The sequence below is a fragment of the Pleurodeles waltl genome, chromosome 1_2 (assembly GCF_031143425.1).
Source record: "Pleurodeles waltl isolate 20211129_DDA chromosome 1_2, aPleWal1.hap1.20221129, whole genome shotgun sequence".
NCBI lineage: Eukaryota > Metazoa > Chordata > Amphibia > Caudata > Salamandridae > Pleurodeles > Pleurodeles waltl.
Genome location: NC_090437.1, coordinates 473,979,463 through 473,997,982, shown reverse-complemented (window position 1 = coordinate 473,997,982; position 18,520 = coordinate 473,979,463). Strand labels below are relative to the sequence as shown.

At 45.0% G+C, this 18,520-nt stretch overlaps 1 protein-coding gene across 2 annotated transcripts in view; it reads left to right on the top strand.

The window, feature by feature from the left end:
• Nucleotides 1-18,520, top strand: part of MAML3 (mastermind like transcriptional coactivator 3) — a 533,238-nt gene that overhangs the window by 294,721 nt on the left and 219,997 nt on the right. The gene's annotated exons all lie outside the window — the stretch shown is intronic.

Genomic DNA, 18,520 nt, shown 5'->3' with positions numbered 1-18,520 from the left:
CTTCCTGTAGGGTTTGGAATTGCTCCGACTTCCAGCTTGGTTGGCACAAGTAGAAAGGTGCCCACAACGTTTTTGAGCATAGCCTTAAAACTGTGCAATTTATTCATAATATTTTGAGAAGTGTCTCCCCCCCCCCCCCCCCCCCCCCCCCCAAAAAGAGTGGAAGCTGCAGATAAGTATTATGCATCATCTTTCAAGTATGGATATGTTTTACTAGTATATCGTGCTGTTGTTGGGTTTACATTTTCAAGTTGGAGCTCTTCAGTGGCAAGAACTTTTCAAAAGTTGTTCAAAGACACTGAAGCTGTGCCTCAGAAGGCCTATCCCTCCATTGATCGAACATTCTTGTCATGTTATGAGGCATCTATTTGTCTTGTTTCCTACTTTTTTCCTCTTTGAATAGGAATTTAACAGCGAGTGTTTAACTAACAGAGGCACCTTACGTTCTGCAAGCTTCAAGAGAGGACTGGGCATGGATGCTTCGACTTCACATGGGCTGGGGTAGTCGTTGTGTCATATTTCTGGCACCTAGCGTGAATGAATGGTCAGAAGCTCTCCACAACCAATTTCATAATTATGTGGAAAATGCTGCAGTCTCAGTACTGCATAATTCCAGTGGCCTGAATAAAAATAAAAAGAAAGCCTATGACGCAGCTGCATGTTTGTGCCTACACTTTTTTTATTTTGTTTACTGATACAAGTTGGATTAGTAAATAAAAAGAAAATAGTGCTAAGGCGTTTTGTTTTTGAATGTTGGTGTAGGGAATCAATACGAGGTGGGGGAAGAAACACGGAGGGAGTGAAAGCAACATTAAGTTACGGATGGGGGCAGCAACCTGAAGGACGCTGGTGGGGGAGCAGAGAAAATCAAATGGGTAATAGTGGACCCTGGGGGGAGGGAAGCAGGCAGGCAAGAGAAAGAGGAAGCAGCATGAAGCTAGGACGCAGAAGCATGCTTGTGAGAAAGTAACGCAGAGGAGAAGCACATGGGGGTGAGTGCATAGCAGAGAAGTTGGGGAGGGGCAGGTGAGAGACAGCAACATGGAGCGCAGTGGGGGCGATAGAAACACAGTAGAGAGACAGCTGGAAAGCACATGCACACTCTCTAACAAGAAGAAGTAGTTCCCTAAAAGTGATCTGTAGAAAGACCAAAGTAAATTGGTAATGCTCCTGTGTCAGGACAGACATGAGGAGGACAAGGCAAGCCATCAAATAAGAATCAGGCAAATGAGTTTGACAGTAAAGCCAACCAATGGTAAGCAATAGGCAGGCCGCAAGCCCCTCTGTTTTTGGTAAGCCCACAGTATGTATTTTTCAATTAGACAACTGCACTGTCTGGTAGGCTTGACCTACAAATAAATGCCTGAAAAGTAAGCACACAAGTAATGAGGCCATGCTCCAGAAGAGGGACAAGCACAAGAAGAGAAAGGGAAGCCCACACAAGCTCACGCTAGCTGACCACAGGTCTTCAAGCAAACAGGCACATGGTGCTGTCTACTGATGAGACCCAAAAAACTCCTTCACGTGGAACTGTAGGAAGGTGCGCGTCATCCAGAGAAAAGGATGATAAAGCAGTGGCGGATCCTTCGCTATGGCGGATGAGTGTCACTCTCTCCCCCTCCCCCAGCAGCAACCACTGTAAAACCTTTAACAAGGAAAGGTTAATAAACTATGTTTATTATCCTTTCCTTGTTAAAGGGGGCGGGGCACGTGGGGTGATGAGCACTGACAGGAGTGCACTGTGCTCACTGCGCATGTATGTATGATCGGCTGTCTCGGGCCGGCTAAACACACATGCGCAGTGTGCTCTTGCTAGCCTGGTACTGTGTTGCCGGGCTGGAGAGAGCATGCACAGGCTCCCAGACTGGGCGCTCCCAGCCATTCCTAACGCTGCTTTGAGCAGCATCAGGATTGGCTGCAGGGCAGGCTGGGAGCCTGTGCCTGCCTAGCCTGGTGCAGAGACGACGGTGGATAGACGGCGTAGCGATAAGTTTTAAAAAAAACAATTTAAAAAATGTTATTACTGTCCCCATCTCCTTCCCCCTGTGCGCTGCGGCACTGCCTGTAGCCCCCGTGGGCCACGACTGTGATAAAGTTGTTATGCTTTAGGGGAGAGACAAACACAAGAAGTGGAAGGAAAGTGATTGAATAAGAAGCAAGCAATGAGATTGACAAGAAAGCCAACCAAAGGTAACAGTGGGCTGATGCAACGCCTACTTTTAGCTTTGGTATTAAAACAAACATTATTCAGTAAAAGACAATAAAAGCTGTCTTTAAACGAGACCTAAAAAGGCAGGTACAGGCGCTTGGCTAGGGCCTCGATTGGCTGATCTAACCCCTCAAGTTGGTAATTTCATTTTGAGCCAGTGATGCTACGCACGTGCGCCTCAGACTGATTTATATTAAGCATGGGTCGGCGGGAAGGCGGGGTTTCCTGTGCACTGTGGTTTTTAGAAGGAGGGGTGGGGGTGGAGGAGCAGATGAAGTCGGAAACTACAGTGGTGGCCAAGGATATGTGCACAGCTCATTAATATCTCATTAAAGTTTGACTGCAATCTCCCAGCAGATCTGCATTAACCTCTGTAGCGCTGGCGAAAAAGCAGAGCACGCAGGTCTCTTGACTTCAGCTTCTTCGTTGTTTAATTTAATTTCCTTTGCGCATTCTATTGCGCTGCCTGCCCTCTCCACACCGTTGCAAGGTTGTTGGCAAAACAGAGGAGTTATTCAAAGAAACGTGCACCCCGGCTTGTGGGGCGGCCTGCGCGCCTACATCTCTCATACGCTCGACAACAGAGGGAAAATCTAAATTAAGACAAATACAGTAAAGGCTTCCTGTGTAGGTCCAAGCCACTCGACAGTCGGTTAGATTTATAGACAGTGTCGTGGCTTTTTGTTCTTCCTTCCTTTTTATGGGTTTTCTAAACTGTAAAACGCATGGTTGCAAAAAAAATAAAGCTTTCCAGCTGTATTTCTTTGCAAGACGAAAACCCTATATTTTCTGAGTTTGGAGGGTCTTTAGTTGAAAAGTAGGGGTACTCCAGCATATCTTTCCAGGAGAACCTGGGCGAGAGCATGCCATAAACCCTCGAAGTGGCTGCATTTTAGACAGTATATGTAGGGTAGGGCAATCGAACAGTGCCCGACTGACGTTTTTTGGCTCTTTGTGGGCTTGTTTTATGGTCTGTTGGGTGAGTTTTTACTGTTGATCTCCTTGGCATGAAAACAAACATTGCCTGCAAGCTCAGATCCGCGCACTCTTCAGTACCTTGCAAAACACTGAATACTGCGTGTCTTTACAGGTTCGAAACTGCACCAGTTTGCAAACAATGGGCACTTTTTTTAAGATGTCGAATTCACTGATAGGAGCCACTTTCATTTTCGTGCATGGGCCTATTTTCTGCTCCCACCCTGATCCGCGTTTATTTCATATGCATAAAGAGTGAATAACATCAGCGGGGCGGCAGCCCCACGGTGCAAGAGACTGGCACCTGGGAAGATAAAGCCGAGAGATGTCTGTGTTCATAATTTGATCTGCGACATCTGTGGGTATACTCCGGTGGTTTGTGGTGTACATCCCACCAGTAATGCGGTTTGAAGGCCTCGTTTACCGCACGCCTCTAACCTTGTTTCTCGTGGGTGTTAGTGTGGCAATGCTGAGGAGACAGGAAAGCTCTCTGCGGTGCGTGGGGCCTGCAAGGGGAATTCAATTTAGCTGTAGCGCTAACGTATGTTGATTACACAGAGCTTCCAGAGCTCCAGGCCCAGGGGAGCGCCACCCGCCTGGAAACCGCGGCGGATAATGCGCGAGCCAAGTGCCTTTTATGGGGAACCTCGCGGGATGGGAAACATGTACTGCTCAGGGTGAAAGAACAGTCACCCCTGTCCACAGCGGCGTCCAATGGAGCTAGTAACCAGTCGGTGGGTAAGGGTGCCGAGAAGGCGGACACCCAACAATACCGTGCCATCACCTAGTTATCACGTGTTCTGCACTTCTGTTGTTGCCTCCAGCCTCTTATCAGCATCTTGCAATGTATAGAATTGATCATTTTTGACCTCGATTCTGGTGCCTTTGGTTGCCTCCCCTTTGTTTGGAAATCCGTCAATCATTATAGCCCACCCACTCTGGCTAAGTGTGTTTTTTCACCGCTTTGACTTGGTACACACAAAAACAGACGCTTGAGCCAGTGCTTAATTTGAACAGGTGGTTGCAGGTGCCCACTGGCACTCATTTATGGGAACCAGCACTTACTTTTCTTCATCAGACTTTGAGCACGAGAGAGAAAAACACAAAAGGACGAAAGGAAAGACTGAGATAAAGGGGGGAAGCACGGATGAAACAAAGCTGCAAAAGAGAAATAAGGAGGCAGGAAGGTAGGATGATGGAAGAAAGAGGCATGAGGTGGAATCAAGACTCTACAGCCTTAGTTTTAGGGTATCCAGAAATTCATCCATGCCCCCTGCAGGCTTCTGAGAAAGACATTGGACAGCTGCACTTATTATTTTATAAATTAAACACTCACTGGAGTGCCTTGGCACATGCCTGTAAAGTGTTGTGCAGCCAGGCTATGAATTTGTACATTATTGCTTAGAATAACAATTGATCATCGTAACATGTTGCTGGTTCACAAAAAATGGACGATGAGTATAAAAGACATCTCTTGGCCCAGTGTATACCTTTACATTCCTGCTGAGATAATTCCATCCTGAACTTCCGATTCACCTCGACTACCAACCATGGAGTGATGTCTTACCCTTGTTTTGTGGCTGCTGTGCGTATTTATTACCACCTTAACCAGTCCCAAATTTGCTACGGTATCAATAGAAATTCTCTTCATCTTACTCTTGTTTTTTTGTGACCTCTGCCATTATTTGGAGAGACAAGCTTTGAGGTGTGTCTTACATGTGGTCACCCCTTGCCCACTCAGTGCAGGCATCACTGGATGTTTCAAGACATTGTACAAAACAGATGCAAAGGAAAGCCCTTGTGTGCATGCTGGTGCCTACCGCCACTTGCACACATGAGAACCGACTTGGAGGTAGGAAGGACCAGGTCCAATGTGTGTTGACAGGGCCAACATAGGTGAGCTGCCCCATAAGCAGTGAGGATTACACCATCGTCCAGTTACTCAACTCTGACCTCCTTGGATGCTTATGCTAAAAGACCCCAAACCAACTCGGTGCTAAGACAAGCTCCTACCCAGTCACAAAAATGTATCTTGATAGCTGCATTAACATGTTCTGTAATAAGTAGGCTTTGCAGTTTCCAAATAGGGTCTTTTTACATTTATCAGGTCGAAATCTAATTCCTTAAATGGATTAACATTAATTTTGAGATGGGACCATGCTTTCACCACCTCCCAACTCGCTTCCTCTCTTCGGGTGCAAATCAGTGAAATGTGATAGTAAAAACAGGTGTAGATCTTTAGTAAGTTCAGTGCTTGAGTGTACAGGTATAAAAAATGAAGGTGGTGACATGGGAGTGATCTAATGCAGAACCCTTTGCTTTGCAGGGCAGCACTTTATATAATATTACATATTAAGGTCCACCTATTATATACACAAACATGTTATTGACTGTTCTCTATTACCACCCATGAAAATGTGGTGGTTCCTAGAATTTGCATTGCATCCAAACTTTTATATTGGAAAGGTCCAGCTAAAACAACATTTCAGTACCAGGTAGAGCTTTGCTCATGCTGGCAGATCATGTAACTAAGCCTACCCTGTTTGTGACCCTCACCTACCACTCATGACACTCATCCAAAATCCTAGAACTTTGTTGCACAGGATTCTCTTGTGTAAAGTATGAATTAGCTGTCTACACTTGTCCTACTTTACTATCTGCTGTTGTTTACTGGTTCAGTGTTATGGTGAAATGTGTGCATCTTAGTCACCCAGTATCAAACCCTTCTCCGCCTTCCTTCCAGGTTAGGTTTGCACTATACAGACTCTTAGAAATTGGGTCTCTGGTTGACAGTCAGTTTGCAGTCTGTCCAAGCAGGAACCCTCTCTAGCCAGAGTAAGAGACATATACACCTAGGATGACCCCTGCTCGTCCCCTTGGTAGCTTGACACAAGCTGTCAGGCTTATTTCCGAGGCAATGTGTAAAATATTTGCATCACCACACACATTAGCACAGTGAAAACACCACAAAAAGCACTCAACACAAGTTTAGAAAAATCGTCAATATTTACCTGAGTAAAACAAGACCAGAACGACAAAAATCCAACATACACAAGCAAATATACACATTTTCAAAGATTAAACTTTGATCTAGTGCTTAGAAACACAGTAGCTCCAATTTGGGCTATCACTGCATCGTTGACGGAGTCGTTCCCACCAATCTGACGCCACTCGAGAGGAGAGTAGCATCGGTCACGAAGTTGCACGGACCCCAGTGCCTTTGGTAACGAGGAAACAAGCCGGTGCACGGAGTCAGGAGGTGAGTCGTTGCTGGATCCTGTGCGACGTCTGTTCCTTACTGCAGGGGAGGTGATTCAGCATCAGTGTCCGTTATTGACGATCTGGTGGAGTCAATGAATCCGGCAGTCAAGATGCGATGGGTGACCTCTTGGGGTTGCAATCACGCCATGGGGCTCCAGGCGCTGCAGCGGAGTCAGCGTGACGAACATTGGTGACACAGCACTCGGGTCTCATGGAGTCGTGGGACGTCAGCGGGACTGTGGTGATGTCGGGCCTGCAGTGTCATTCGCGATCATCGCACTCAAGTGAGGACCACGGCTTCAGTTGCAGGCAGCATCGGTCCTGGAATCGTGTGGTGTCGGTGCATTTGGTTCTTATGGTTTTTAGGCCAGCTTTCACTCCCAAGGGCCCAGAAACTGAAATAGGCGCCACCTGGCAAATTAAGGTCCTCAGCAAACCTACCCACAGGCTGGTAGGTGAAGTCTTTGATGTCCCTGAGACTTCTTCACAAGAGGCAAGCTCAGTCCAAGCCCTTGGAGAAACTTCACAAGCAGGATACACAGCAAAGTCCAGCCTTTGACCTCTTTAAGACAGAAGCAGTAACTGCAGGCCAACCCAGCAAAGCTTACACCACAAAAGGGCAATACTCCTCCTTCAGCTCTTGAGCCCTTCTCCTAGGCAGAGGTTCCTCTTGAACCAGAAGTGTTCTGAAGTTGTGGGGTCAGCAGTCCAATACTTATTCTCATTTCTGCCTTTGAAGTCGGCAAACTTCAAAGGGAAGCCTTTGTAGTGCACAAGACCCTGCCTCTTCTTTGCCCTGCCCAAGACACACTCCAGGGGGTTGGAGATTGTATTGTGAGAGCACAGGCCTTTCAATTGCAGGTGTCAGCTCCTCCCTCCCGCTCTAGCCCAGAAAGACTTATCAGGAAATGCAGGACACACCTCAGCTCCCTTTGTGTCACTGTCTAGAGGGAATTCACTAACAGTCCAACTGTCATTCTGACCCAGATGTGTATTCAGTAGCCTGACAGAAGCACAGAAAGGGTAAGCAAGAAAATGCCTACTTTCTAAAAGTGACATTTTCAAGCCAACAGTCTAAAAAACAACTTTACCAAAAGATGTATTTTTAAATTGTGAGTTCATAGACCCCAAACTCTACATCTCTATCTGCTCTCCATGGGAAACTGTGCTTAAAAGATATGAAAGGCAATCCCCATGTTAGCCTATGGGAGAGATAGGCCTTGCAATAGTGAAAAACGAATTTGGCAGTATTTCACCATCAGGACATGTAAAACACATCAGTACATGTCCTACCTTCTAAATACACTGCACCCTGCCCATAGGGCTACCTTAGTGGTGACTTACATGTAACAAAAGGTAATGTTTGGGCCTTGCCAGGTCGTACTGGCAGTTAAAAAGAGCACACACACATTCACACACACACTGCAGTGGCAGGTCTGACACATGTTTACAGGGCTACTCATGTGGGTGGCAGAGTGCTGCAGGCCCACTAGCAGCATTTGATAGGCATTGGGCACATATGCACTTTTTTAGGGACTTGCCAGTAAATCAAATATGCCAATCATGGATAAACCAGTCTCCAATACAATTTAGACAGGGAGCATATGCATTTTGCACTGGTTAGCGGTGGTAAAGTGCCCAAAGTCCTAAAGCTAACAAAAACAGGTCAGAAAAACTAGGGGGCATGAGGCAAAACGTTTAGGGATGACCCTGCAAAAAGGGCCAGGTCCAGCATAAGACTTTTTAAGTTCTGGCCTCTGCTCGTTTTTCTCCTCCGTTCCCATCAATCACCGAGAACATTGTCAGTATACTTTTCTTCTTTCAAACATGAGGTAGATGGGGAAAGTTAGATTAAGGTCACAAACTTGTTTTAAAAACTATGAAGATTGAACAGGTGTTGTGGTCACTCATATTTGCATGAACGTCTTCCCAAGTATACTTAACATAGGTGACTGGGGACCTGAAGAGAAAGATCGTCTCCAGCTTGCTGCAGTCACCCTGCAAGCCTGGATGAAATAAATTGAGCCAAGTGCTTCTGCTTTGGAAGTGAGAGGCATGGCACGTTGACCTTGGGTATAATGGAAGATTTCCAGGGTCACTTACTTCACAATTTTCCATCTGACTGATCACTAGAACGAGGAGCAGAATGAGCTCCTGATAGCTTTAGCAGAGAAACGAATGATAGATACTTTAGCCTGGTCCTTACGTAACAGACGGACCCTGCTGATTAACTCGCTGGCACTTCTTGAAAATAAAAAAAACAGATAAAGATTTAAACCAGGCAAAGCTTATCGATGTTACATTATTGAGGACAGTGTTAACATGAATTTCATCTACTGTAGTTTCGTTTGGAGTGGGGTTCTTTTAGGCATAGCAAGAGATTGTTGGACTTTTTTGAAAGTAAATGTTTTTTGCTTGGGTGACAAGAGATTGCACTTAATAATTGAAGCCCCCCGGTGGTCCAGTTGTCTCCGGGAGGGGAGTCACTGCATCAGTCTGCATGTTGATTTGTGTTGACTGGAGCAGACCTTGCTTCTGTTGTCAAGGGACGCCACATGGTCAGCATCTCTACTTGGAGGGTTTAATCCGGTCCCCTAGCCCATCTATAACTTTGTTGCCACTAATAACTGTTGGCTGTTGACAAACCTGCACTGAATTTGGAAGACCGTGGCTCTTTTAATTCTTTTTCATTGTTCTAAATTTGGTGCAGATCAGTCAAACGAGGAAATAAAGGGTGGATCAAACTATTTATTGGAAAACACTCATTGGGCTCTGCATATGAAACACCCTCATGTTGCTTTTAATCTTCGCATACAACTGATACATTTATACTAAACGTAGCATGAAGACAGAGCTTGCTACAGTAGATCATTTTCTGTTTTCTTTAACTCTTATTTATTTTGGGGAAAAATAGTGCTAAAAAAATTGTCATTCAATGCCTGTATTGATTTATTTATTGTTTATCTGTGGTGTTTTGATCCAAGGATCACTCCTTAGATCCCAGTTTGAATTTGACACATGCTCTTGGTTGGGTGAAGCTGCTTGATTCTGATTGACTGAGGCCATCTGAAATGTTTCTCTTTGCTGGCCATGCTGGACTCGCGGAGAACAAATTATGTCTTTGAAAATTTTAAATGGAGCCTTTCTTCGAATGAGGAAGCACTTTAGATTTGATGAAAATGCAAGCATATCCTTAGAAATCTGGGAATTCAGCGGGCTAATGGCTTTGGATTGTAATTGCAGTGTTTGCAGAACCCCAGTGTCCTTATAGCATTTATTTTTCCTGTATAGTGCTTAAGAAAACAGGTGCGTCGCTTTTAAGCACTAAATAAGTAATATTTCCAAATGTACGTAATATTTCCAAATGTAATGGCAGTCAGTTTTATGGCCTCCGAAGAATGGATGCCTGATTGTCCATGTCGAGATTCAAACTTTTCACCTCCAGGTCACATCAGGTGTCACCTGTAAGTGATCATCACTGTGAGCATCCAGACATTCTCTCAGAGTTTGCAAAAGGCCTGCTTTGCATCCACTGCCTTCAGTCTGGTGCATCATTTTCTTGTGGACCTACACATGATTTGCTACTGTGGAGAGCGATTACTGCTGGCAATGAAGTACTTTAGTTTCATTCAATACTACATTCTACATTCTTTGCTGTAAAATTAAGTTTTGCATTTTTCCCCCAAAAAATTATTGAAGGGCGGGTGGTAGTCGGAAAGACCTTTTTTCTTCTTCTTGTATCCCGACCCCCCCCTTCAGTGGTCACCTCGCTCAGCATACTTGCTCTGTCCAGGCCCAATGTTACTCTGCAGGCACAGCAGGTCGGGACAGCGCCTCTGTCACCTGTAGTCCCGGGAAGAGCGGGAGCAGAGCTTACAGTTTCACCTTGCGGGGTGCGCTGATCTCAGCTGACTGCAACAGAGCAGGCCAGCCGAAAGCAGGGAGGAGGAGAGTTAACGCCACCGAATGCCCCCCGACGCAGAATATGATGGGGGGTGGAGAGGGGGAGGCGGCTGAGTCTCCCTTATATCCAGATATTCATTTGACGATTATTTGAAACAGGTCCACTGAGGGTGGCTTCCCTACCAACCCCCCTCCCCCCCCGCCCCCCCCCCCCCCCCACTCCGCCGCAGGTGCCTTTGTTACATCCCGGGGGTAGATGCTGCTCCATGTTTGTTGTCAGGCGCACCTGCACTGTATGAGCATGGACTCATAGGGTCCTTTTAAGAGACGCAAATCCTTTATTACTTGTAGTATTTGTGAGAGGCCATGTTCAGAGTGAGTGGAGCAGCGTAAACTGGCTTTGACCCAACCTTGTTCGAAGAGGCTTGCATCACAAACGTAGGCGGCTCAGGAACGCGGCCACTGGTGCTTGCTCAAGTTTTGGAAGGCAAGCGTGCAGTGCCACAGGAGGAGGGGGGAGCAGAGGCCCCACGAAGATGTGCTGCTGGGCTGAACAGAGTCAGGGCCGCACCCCCCCCCCCCCCCCCCCCATAACTCGAATAGCTGCCCCGTGAAGTCAGCCGGAGAGAACTGGAACGAGAGAGGGGGACAGGCGTGGGCTGTAGAGTGGCTCTGAGGTCATCGCTGCGCCACTTGCTTTGCGGTTCACATATATAAATATGCATATATATCTGTATATACACCCGCCCTCCTTCCACAGTCAAACTTCTATACATATACGTTTGGCTGTGGATGGAAGGCGGATTTCCTGATATGATCAGTTGGTCCCAGTTTCGTGAAAGCCTAGCTGACAGACTAAAGTGCTTTTTTTGTGCTGAACAGTGAACAAGTGCACATGCAGGCTACAGGACTAGTTGATTTTCCTCTTTCCACCGCCACACTTTTGCTTTGAAACCATATTTCTGTTCCTTAAACAAACAAAAGCTCTCTCTAAGCACTAGAATAAGTTGGTGCCAACTCATGTTCCCTTGACTTCTTCCTGTAGGGGTTGGAATTGTTCCAACTTCCAGCTTGGTTGGCACAAGTAGAAAGGTGCCCACAACGCTTTTGAGCATAGCCTTAAAACTGTGCAATTTATTCATAATATTTTGAGAAGTGCCCCCCCTGCCCCCCCACGCAGAGTGGAAGCTGCAGATAAGTATTATGCTCATCTTTCAAGTATGGAGTATGTTTTAGTAGTATATCGTGCTGTTGTTGGGTTTACATTTTCAAGTTGGAGCTCTTCAGTGGCAAGAACTTTTCAAAAGTTGTTCAAAGACACTAAAGCTGTGCCTCAGAAGGCCTATCCCTCCATTGATCGAACATTCTTGCCATGTTATGAGGCATCTATCTGCCTTGTTTCCTACTTTTTTCCTCTTTGAACAGGGATTTAACAGCGAGTGTTTAACTCACAAAGGCACCTTACGTTCTGCAAGCTTCAAGAGAGGACTGGGCATGGATGCTTCGACTTCACATGGGCTGGGGTAGTCGTTGTGTCATATTTCTGGCACCTAGAGTGAATGAATGGTCAGAAGTTCTCCAGAAGCTGGGGGCATGAGACTCTAGAGCCATCACGCTGTTTTTGTAGTCCTCTCCTGAAAAAGAACAGCTGATCTTCAGAGAGTAGAGACAGAATTCTGTTTCAGTGCAGGAATGGCTGCCTCTCCTGAAAGTGGAATGGCCCAATATACTGGACATCTGAAGCGAGTGAGCTTGGATCTCTGGAAGATGGCCGAAGGCCTTGCAGAAAAAGGGTAGTATGCTCCCCATCAACTCGGAGATGCAGAAATACAGCCACCTTCACTTTTGTTAATGCCCCTGGAAAGATCTGCTGCACGATGAAAGGCCCTTAAAGTGAGAAAGGAAGTTTCCCATCAGAAACATTAGGTACCTCCTGCTGAAGGGTGGATTTCCTTTTGTGCTTTCACGCGTTTCAGCTCTGGCAACGCACCCAGAGTCTGAGGTAAAGCAGTCCCATAGGCATGTGCCCCTCTTTTGTACAGTTTGGGTTCTCTCAGACCTAGAAGTGAACGAGGGCACCTGCTCTTCATCTCTGTCAGAACGTGTATTTAGGAGCATTGGCTTCCACGGTGTTTTTTTTTTTTTTTTAGCATTTTTAGCATTTTTTTACTTTTGTGATCTGTCACTCAACTCTATTCCTATATAATTATATCGTACTAATTTAAAATTCCTCTGCACTGTACCATCTGTTTCTTGAGTGAAGAGGGACTTATTATTGCTGGCCTATTTACAGAGGACATGATTGTGAGGCATATTTACATAGCTGATTATTCTTGGGGCAGCTTTAGCCTGACAAATACTTTAGGGGGCTATTTATAAAGGCAGAATATTCTGAAGACATATTTATCTCACCACAATAACCTGCTGCAATATCTCTGGGCAGTGTATCAGAGCTTTATGTTGTCACCCTGTTCTCGAGGGCCAGTTTCCTTTGGCAGTGTGCTGGAAGCCCTAGCCTGTTCTCAATAGAGCTAGTTCCGAACTCAAAAGTTCAGTAATGTAGTTGCACATAAATATTATGATAGAATTCTTTGTGAACGATTGAGCCCTGACCTGGTGCTTGATTGCCAAGATAAGTCCCTCTGCTGTGATTCCCAGCAAGCCAAGTGCGTGCAGTGTGAGTAGCTAGGGGTTGTGTACTATGGTGACAAAAGGCACAGTGTGTGAGATGTGACTAGGGACTCTCCATTCTTTTCTACGCACAGTGACTGGCTTTCCGGTAACCCTTACAAGGAACCTATGTATTTCTGTGTAGTTAGCGTTTTAGTGAAATTGGAGGTCATGTGACCAAAGAAGGCCATTAGAGGATTGACATGTTGAAACGGTCGAGGGACTCACAATTTAGTGTCGTAGTGGGCAAGGAGATTTGTACATGGTGGACATTTGGAGTTTTGCCTTTCGGGAGAGATGTGATCCATGTGATGAAGACAGTGTAGGAGTGACATATGATCTTCTGCCCCACTTGCAGAGAAAGCATCTAATAGGGTTAACAATGCGAGGTCTGCAGTGTTGTAGAACATTGTGAAACAGCTCTAAGAGGCTAGTATATTTGCTGTATCTGGAATGGGAGCACGATTGTTAAGCGTCAACTGGATTTAAATCTTTTGTGTATGGCTGATACTGAACTGTGGGTACATTTTCCATAATTTTGAACATCAGTGACTCGGCAGCTATTGGGGAGAAGTTGCTGAGAGCATCAGGTTGAGGATGGCTTTTATTTTAATTTGGGATGACCATTGGGTGTTTCAGGTAGGGTGAACAGACGTCCCAGATTTGCCCAGACAGTCCCTTTTTTTCAAGGACTGTCTCAGCGACCGACGCCTTTTCAACTGATCAGTACATTTCTCGGTTTTTGAGAGAGGGTCGTGCACATTTTCACAGTGCTGGGTAGGTTCACGTTTAATCTCTTACAACAGGAGGGACAAAGATTACTTGATCAGTGAGTGTCTTCTGCTGTGCTTTATGGTGTCTTTCAGGCAGCACAGCAGGAGTTAATAAGGGTTGAATCAGCATCTACATACCCAGCACCCAGGGCAGTTCTCACAAGCCTGCCTTTGCAACAAAGCATGGGGGTGGAGTCCAGTAGCAGCTGGCGACTGGGAAAAGCGGCAGGGGGAATAAAACAAACAAAAAAATAAAATTAAAATAAAAACGTACCTGAACGTTGCCGCCGCTTTCCACCGCACTCCATGCACCCATCCGCCCTGTGGCCAATCATGACACTGCTTAAAGCAGCGTTATGATTGGCTGGAGCGCCCTGGCTGGGCTCTCCAACACATACTAGGAGCCTCGGTTTGCTCTCTTCAACCCGGCAACACAGTGCCGGGTTGGAGAGAGCCCTTGTGTGCATGTGCCGGCCAAACACATGCACACTGAGGGGAGTGCACGTCACCCCCATGGCCCTGCCCCTTAAAAATAAAAAGATAATAAACATTGTTTATTGTCGTTTTATTTTTAAACATTTGCAGCTCCTGCTTGTGGGGTTGCGACACTCCTCTGCCATAGCGGAGGAGCCACCCCTGGTGGAGTCTTTAAATGACAACGTCATGCAATTGAGTTTGTATATATTACATATATGAGATTGTGTGTGTATACATATATTCACATAAAAATGTGTGGTTGAAAAGAGGACTGCATATTTTTATTGTAGTCCTTCAGAGACAAAGGGAGTGCCAGTATGTAGTCCTGTTTCTATGTCTGTTGCTGTCCCAGTATTTTGTTCTGAAAATTTGGTCAGCCTAGTTTCAGGGGGAAGAGGGGCAAGCCACTTGAGGCGATTATAAATGCATAAAAGAAATGCTTCCCCCAGAAGGACATAATCTTTGGATTTTTTCCTCAAAATACATCACATCCTGTTCTATGACTTGCCCGCTTGATACTTCAACATTCTTGCCATCATCTGACCAATAATGCAATTTCACAGTGCTTTCAAATGAAGTCAAATACAGTTTTACAATATTCTCAGCTGGTAAATTATCCACTGTTGCACTGTTTGTAGCCTGTAATTCCCCAGATGGGATAAAAGTAACTGGAGAAGAGCCAACTAAGAATGGTTTCGCTTTCAGTGACAGTATTTGTAGAGTCAGTGACTGAACCTGTGGCAACAAAGTCTTTTGTGCCATAACATTCTGTAAATCCCGGGCAATGGACTGTGGGAAATTTTTAGTTCAGCTTTGGATTCCAGCCTCTCCTGCCTTTTGCTACAAGTTCGTGGTTAGCCCCCCCTCAAAACCTAACAGAAAAACAAGAACAAAATAGGTGAGTGGTAGTGATAATAGCAAATCAGAATCTTCTGTCAGGTCTAAGAATCGATTCTTCTTCTAAAAAAAGATCCGCCATTGATGGTCACATCTGCTGCAGCTCCCTTTTAACAATTGAAACAGGTCGCAATGTCTTCATTTTCTGGCCCGAATACGTTACCACGCTAAACGAACCTTCCTAAAGGCATTTGTGCAAATATCAATCTAGGTGAATGTCACATAGGGCCTATGTGGTGCATATAGACACCACAGAAATGATCAAGGCACAATATTTTCACTATCCATAGACAGTAGTTTGTGTATTACCCTGCAGTATTATTGGTGTGCATCAGAGGGGTCAAGTCATATTTTTGCAACAATATTACACAAGCACCCAGCCCGTTTTTAAAAGTCAAATTGAAGGCTTGAGTCCATGTGATAGCACAGGTAGTTTGGGTTCATGTTCTCACAGTGAGGAGATTAACAAATGTTTGATTGCCTTATGTAGATTTAAACAAGTCATTTTATGAGTTAAAAGAGAATATATTTATGCCTTTAACCATGCAACTCAGCTGTTAGTCACCTACTTTAAGCTTGCCTCTCACCATGGACAGCACCCAGCTGCCTTTTGACTAGGTTTGTGCTATAGAAATACCATATAAATAAATATTCATACATAAATATTGTTAATGAACTCTTTCGTATAGCATGTCTTTAGTACCAGGGTAATGGAGAGTTCTACATGACTAAGGAGTCAAGTTCAGAAAGTACACCTAGTGTTAAACCCAACATGTTCAACTTGGGTTCCATATATAGAATTTGTATGCATCTGGTGAGGCTGGAAAGAAAGGTTAATAGTGGGTGAAGCAAACGTTTTCCTCTGTGTGAACAGTTAGACCCTGGACTAGGCGCTGATGCTGTACTTGCAGGTCCTTTCGGTATACTTAAAACTACACTGGCAAAGGTCATAGGCTTGTTGATGTTCAGCGCAGATTTTTGCTAATTATATTTGTCCATGTACCAGAATTGGTGAATTAGTTGTGGATCGATGCAATTTTTTTGTTGTTCTTGAAACATGATGGCATACATAACGGTTTTATCTTCCTGTGATAACTGGCTAGGTTTCAGCAGTTCTCTAAAGTGGAACAGCGTGGACTAAATGTTTTCTTCCAGCTTTACCACAAGTAACATAAGTTTAACTGCATAGGTAATAGCTCCTTCATCCTGTGTCCCTGCGTACCTTTCACACTTTGGTACATAAAACTGGTCTAGAACTGAAAATTTGAAGTAACATCCTTCACTGCTCACCCCTGCTCCATACCCTGGCTTATGCATGCTGCTATAAAAAGTGACTATTTCTTTTGTGATCTAAAATTAACTCTGGATATTTCAAAAATAGTTTCTGCTCACAGACATTGTGTTCATTATATTATACTGCACCCTCTTCCAAATACATTTTTCTCAACAAGCATCCTTGAATTACAATTTATTTTTACACTTTGTGCTCCTGGATAAAGTTTAAAACAGTACACTTGTTATGTTGTGCAGATTTGCAGAGTGCACTAGGTATATGCTAGCGCTCAGAAGGCGTGAGTCTAGCGAAAACTAGGTGCAAGTGGGACTACTAAAAAAAACAAACAAGGTCTTGAGGAATTCAAGGAGGCTCTTGTGTGTGGCAGCAGGCCGTTTCATGCTTTAGGAGTGAGGTAGGAGAAGGCTCAAATGCCAGATCTGGTTTTCTGTATGAGTGGGATGTGTGCAAGTAGGAGTCCAGACGAGCAGAGGTGTCTGGAAGGTCTGTGAAAATAGATGCAATTGTTGAGGCGTGCTTGGCCAACGTTATGTAGTGCCTTCAGAGTGTGGGTGAGTAGTTAGAATTGTTTGTTCCTGTATGAGGAGCCAGCAGAGCTCCTTCAGGTGTGGTGCGGTGTGATTTGAGTTCGGTGTGGAAGCTTGAGAGCCATTCTACCATTTAGTTCTGAATGGTCTTCAGCTGACTTATTTTGTTGATCCAGGCATAGAGGGTGTTAGCGTAGTACAGCTTACTTGTGACAAAGGCGCGTGTGGTTTTCTGGGTGTTGATTGGAAACCTTTTGAAAATCTATGTCAGCAACTTCAGGGTATGAAAGCATGAGGCGGCGATGGCATTGACTTGATCGGTCATGTCGAGTTTACTATCGGTGACAATCCAAAGGTTCTTTGTGTGGGTGGTGGGGATGGATATCGATCCTTGCTCTGTTGGCCAACAGGTGGAGTTTCACAGTGAATTGCTCTTCCTGAAGGTCATGATTTTGGTCATGTCAGTGTTGAGCTTCAAACAGCTGGTCTTCATTCAGTTGACAATTTCAGTCATGCGTGCTTTCACAGCTTAAATTATAGATCCAACCTCTGATCAGTATAGAAGGCATGAATTGGACTTGCATGCGCTCAGTAAAATAAAAAATCCTTTTTAGATTGGTAGATTGGAACTAGTGCCACCCCTGCTACATATGATTGAAAACTCCCCCCCCCAAACCCCCCCCATACCACACAATTTCAAGGCTGTGTTGTGAGTTGGCACATTATTTCCTCCTGTCTTGCACCTCACCTATTTCTCCCCTTACCCTTTCTCACATCCCCCTGTTTGCCAATTCACCTTCCACTAACCACAATCTGATTGGAAGCAAAAATTAGTCTTGGCAAAAATGTTTCAACCGGTCCCACACCGCAAGAGACTGTGACTAGAACTGGGCCATGGTGGGTTGACATAGTTGGGTCATTGCAGTCTGTCTAGTGCTGAAGTCCGCCCCGAGCTTGCAGCTCAGCGTCGGGCAGATCATTCTGCCCGAGTGGCAGAATAGCCAGAGCGACCATGCCACTTTGCTCAGTACATCTTTGTTCCTTTGTGGTTTGTTGAGTTAGCTGATACAGCTAATGAGAGCAGAGAATTATTTTGACATATCACAACATGGCTTAATGGTTTAACATGCACCAGGATGTGATGTGCTGTTCTATGCTGCTTTTTTTATTAGTTCTCTCAGTAAAACTCAGGAAACTCCATGTATTTCATGAACAAATAAGTGTGAATGATTTTCTGTTGGAAAGAAGGTAAATAGAATACAAAATCATAGTTACTACTGCTCCTTCTGGGGCTTGGTTGAGTTTGTTTGCATAGTATATCTCCCCTTCTGTCATGGTATCCACAGGGTACAAGATGGTAAACAAGCTGTCCTTAGGTGTTCCCAGTGGTGCAGAGGAGTTAGCAGGACATCATTCCCATTTCCTGTCGACCCAGAATGTAAATAACGCTGTTTTCAGATGTTGGTTCATGTGACCTTGCAGGACAAATGGCCCAATAAAGACCACTGTATGGTTAGGTAAAGTGTAGTTTGTT